Source organism: Melanostigma gelatinosum, assembly GCF_949748355.1.
Source record: "Melanostigma gelatinosum genome assembly, chromosome: 7".
NCBI classification, from domain to species: domain Eukaryota; kingdom Metazoa; phylum Chordata; class Actinopteri; order Perciformes; family Zoarcidae; genus Melanostigma; species Melanostigma gelatinosum.
The window spans coordinates 3,895,557-3,900,812 of NC_136640.1; positions in this window are offsets into that span (position 1 = coordinate 3,895,557).

The following is a 5,256-nucleotide window of genomic DNA, read 5'->3' on the forward strand; positions in this document are numbered from 1 at the left end:
TGTAGTCAAATTAAACAAAGATGTTCTTGTACTGCTGTCCCAGCATGAACACACATCCTGAACAAAGACGCACACAAAACACATCAAACATGATCAAATAAAATAAGTAAAAATTTGCCTTCATCGCTTTGTCTGTAAGTCTCAATGAGAAATAAAGAAACATGTTGGTCCGTCATGCTGACGCAGTGACTGCCTTGTCTTCATCAATGATGAAGACATGTTGATGAAGCTGATCCCTCTCGACACACGAGCCGACGCGCTACGAGTGAGGGACGACCCGAATGCTTCCACTACCGTGACCGCGTGCGCTGATCAATGCGTTCTACCTCCAGCAGCTGGATTAAAGTAGATCCTTCCAACCAGCAGGTGGGAGTGTTGGCCCGAGCACGACTTCCTCTCCGGCACGCCATCAGCTCAGTGGAGCAGACGCTGAAGGATGGCAGCCTGCTGCTGCCTCCGCCCTCAAGCCAAAAGATGGGACAGCTCAAATGAAGTAAGAATAGACCCACCACCAAGAGTGTACTGTGTTCTGCAGCTCACACACACGACATGAGGCAGACGGCTATACGTGTACATGTCACCAACTAGAGCAGAACATGAACAAATTGCAAAATATGCCAGATGAATACAACACACACACACACACACACACACCTAATTCACAGCTCATTTCCTGGCCTGAACAGCGTCACATCATCCCATGAGCTCCAGCAGACCGGCCTGAGTCAGACACACATTTCTTCTGTCAGACTGAAAGGGAAGGGAGGGTTGTGTTCCCAACATCCACGCTCCTGCAGTTCTGCCAGCAACGCCAGTGTCCTTGGAATAATACAAAGTGCTGCGGGCTGTTTGGCTGAGCCTCACGTTTCTTTTTTTTGACATTGTGAGACGACAGCGAATGAGCCGGTGGAGCCGGGCAGTGACTGGCACCTTGTTTACCTCTGAACTGGAGTGGAGGAGAGAGGAGGCCAGCGAAAGAGACAGAAAAAGGCTGTTTTTTGTTTGTCCTTTGGACAGGCTTTTGGCTCGCTGTCGTGGTGTTTTCTGTTTCTGTTAATCCTGAAAAAAAGAAGGAATCTGGGCACTAATCTGTATTTGGGTTATGTGTGAAGATGAAAGTCTTTTTTTTCCAGTTTTATCACATACTTCAAGCTTTTCTTCCTCTTGCTGCTGGCCTCTTCTCTGAAGCCCATTGCTTTAGCTCTCACTTTCCAATTTCCACTTCCACTGGAGTGATTCCTCATTTCTGAGATATTTCAGAGGAAGCTGTTCTTAAAGGGGCACGACGTCTATTCATTATTGCATTCATCGGGACACGCAAGAGTATACGGTTTAAAAGAGCCGTCAAAAGTGAGGCAGCTCCAAAAAACACTTCATTTCCCATAATGCAGTTTATTAGCATCTTCCGTTGTCATTCAAAGCTTACGCCCAAGTTCTTAACACAGGCTTTCTGTGTATACATGTTCGAATTTGAGGTCTAAAGACAAATTCTTATGTTTTTATACTTGAAAAGGTGCCGTGAAATAGTTTTCCAAGTTTTAATCGTCGTCTTCAACTCTGGGGCATATACATTACGATCAAGCAAAACATTTGAGCTAACACGTTAGCTTGTCACTGCAGCAGGTGACAACTATAAAGTACATTTCTATTAAGAAGAAGATGCATTTGATCTGCCTCATAGCTCTTGTTCTGTTTCTTCTCCAAGCACGTATTTCAAAAGGTTGTTCTGTGATCAGAGGGACACCGGAAAGTCATCCATACTCTTAGCTTTTGTCTTAGTTGTTGTAATTTATCTCTCTTTTTGGTGATCTAAGACCTAAAGCTGAATCTTCTTCTTTTCTTTGTTGTCCTTCACTCTTTAATTTGTGTTGCTATAATCACCTGTGTGCGGTAAGAAGGCTGCAGCAGAGCATAGCGGCTCCGTGAGGTTGTACTTATGCTGCACTCGTCTCATAATTGTGAGCAGTCGAGTGGGGAGAAAACATTCACGTCAGCCTACGAGTTGTAATTGTAATTCCAAGTTGGCGATATCAGGGATTTGGCACAAAGAACTACAGTGTCAAGTGTCGAAAGACCACTGGCAACATGGCTGCTGCGCCTCTATTGCTGGGAGTTACATCAAATTTGACAATAACACTGTAATGGATTCAGGTCATTTAAAAGGAGATGTACCGGTGCACCTTGTTTTGGTCAGCCTCCCTTTGTTAAGGAACCGTCACAAATATATATACCACAAGCTTTAGCTTTCAGGGCAACCATGAACTTCAACAATCTGTCTGATAGATGCTGAGACATTTGACCTAAAACCAAAAATGTCGACCTCATGGTGGCTCTTGAGAAAAATGTGTCAAGTCATCTTTCGTCTGGGAACCACGAATGTTTGTCCAAAAGTTTGTGCCAATCCGTCTGGCTGATGGTCTGTCACTGTGAAATATCTGACCTGCTGATGGCGCCAGAGGAAAAGTCAGGGGGTCACCAAAGTCAGGGGGGGTCATCAACCCAGTCACCAGAAAACACGTCGCCATTGTATATTTCTGTAAACCCCGCTAGAACAACGTTACGAACAACAACGTTACGAACAACAACGTTACGAAAAACGTAAGGAAGAACAACGTTACGAAGAACAACGTTACGAAGAACAACGTTACGAACAACGTTACGAACAACGTTACGAACAACAACGTTACGAACAACAACGTTACGAACAACAACGTTACGAACAACAACGTTACGAACAACAACGTTACGAACAACAACGTTACGGACAACAACGTTACGGACAACAGCGTTAAGAAAAACGTTACGAAGAACAACGTTACGAACAACGTTACGAAGAACAACGTTACGAAGAACAACGTTACGAACAATGTTACGAACAACAACGTTACGAACAACAACGTTACGAACAACGTTACGAAGAACAACGTTACGAAGAACAACGTTACGAACAACGTTACGAAGAACAACGTTACGAACAATGTTACGAACAACAACGTTACGAAGAACAACGTTACGAAGAACAACGTTACGAACAACGTTACGAAGAACAACGTTACGAAGAACAACGTCACGAAGAACATCACGAAGAACAACGTCGCGTAAAGTAACGTCGCGTAAAGTAACGTCGCGTAAAGTAACGTCGCGTAACGCCACGTAAAGTAATGTCACGATAAACAACTTCACGATAAACAACTTCACGATAAACAACTTCACGATAAACAACGTCACGATAAACAACGTCACAAAAAGCTCAAAGTCATTGTTTACTTTTGGTTTCACACGGGATACGAACAGAGGTCGCCTTGGTGAAAGTCCTGTGTGTTGTTGAGATACTACACCAAAATAGTGGGTTAGTTGACCAACATACATTGCCGTGCCATTAGCGTGGCTAAAATAATACCAATCCATCCATCCAATATCTGTTAGCGCTTATCCTCTTACGGGGTTGCAGAGGATCACAGCCGACATTGGACGAGAGGCGGGCTTCATTCTGACCAATCACACTCACGTTCACGCCTATGGGCGGTTTACAATCAACAGGTAACCTAACCTGCATGTGTTTGGACTGTGGAAGGGAAGCCGGAGAACCCGGAGAAAATCCACCCTGGGAAGAGCATGCAAACTCCACAAAGAAGGGGGCCAAAGGTGTAAATCTAAGAAGATAAATGATATATTCCATAAACACAGTACAATATTGATCACGACCAGATAGAGAAAGTATGAAAATGTGTCAGTCTAGTGACTTTGAGCTGACGATGTTATTTCAAATGCATCCACAAAACACATGATCACACTTAACTCTGGCTTTGTTCGAACCCCCACTGTGGTCAGCTGTGAGAAGCTCACTGGCTCGGGTGAACTCAGGGACATATCTCTGCGGCACACACACACACACACACACACACACACAGAGAAATCACCTACATATGGGAGGCAAAGTGAACGGAAGTTCAGCCAAGTCGAGACAAAGTACTCCTCTGTCATTGCCTAACAAGCAGAAATCTTCATGTTGATTCAGTGGCATTGTTCAACTGTCAGTTGGCTATCCAATTATGACCGGTGCTACACCCCAACCGGTCCGGGGAGAGAGAGATACAGACCCAACGAGTAAGGACATGACGGAGACACATTCAGGGAATTGGGAGGGAGATTGAGACAAAAGGGGGAAAAGGGATGGTATAGATGCAGCGAGGGAGAAGACATAATGAAGAGGCTGAGAATGAAAACATCTGATGTCGGAGGGACTTGGGGAGGATTCATGGTGCGTCGGTGAGAACAGCTCTCTCTCTGAAGTCACTGAAAAACAGGCAGACACACATCCTAACTCTTACACAACACTCAATACACTGCACACACGCACACACACACACACACACACACACACACACACACACACACACACACACACACACACACACACACACACACACACACACACACACACACACAGCATGGGAGCTCTGAGTCATGTTCAGTTGGAGCTGTCTCTGTTTCACCGAGATCAACTTTTCTAACTTTATGAGTAACGTTGTATGACATTTTGCCGTCTGTGGTGACAGCAAGTCGATGAAATTTAAAAGGGATACTGTGAACAACTAAAGACTGGTAGCTTAGCTTAGCATAAAGAGTGGAAACAGAGGGAAAGAGCTAGCCTGGCCCTGTCCGTGGAGGTAACAATCTGCCTCTACCGGCACCTCTGAAGCTCATTGATCAACTCATTTAACTCCCTGCAAGAACATGACTATGTGCATGTGTCATACATATGACATGCCAAGTCATTATTTTCCATACTATAAGACATTACCTTCAAACGTAATAACATAAACTACAAACTGCAGCAGACAGGTCGTGATTACGGTCAGAATAAAACTATGCAAGGCATTAAGTGGCCTCCACCCTGCGTCAAGTGTCTGCAAAGCTAGCATCTTACAGGAAGTTAAGGGATGTTTTTACAAACTAAAAGCATGAGATATGCCACGTTTAGGGGTAAAATAGCTTCCAGCAACATGAAAACACAGAAAGTCGTGATGCAGCGTCACAATCGAGTATTATATAATCAAAACACTCAATGTGAAAATGGTGTTTTGTTACAAAAGTGTTTTTTACGTACGTCGTGATCGGAAACCGTGTTTGTTATTCCGGCTAACTTGAGACCGGTCACCTTTTCTTGATCCCGACCTTCCAGCCAATCAGCGGCTGTCAGAGACGCACGAGCGGCGATAACGTCCACGGAACAGGCTGCGGGCAGGAGGAACA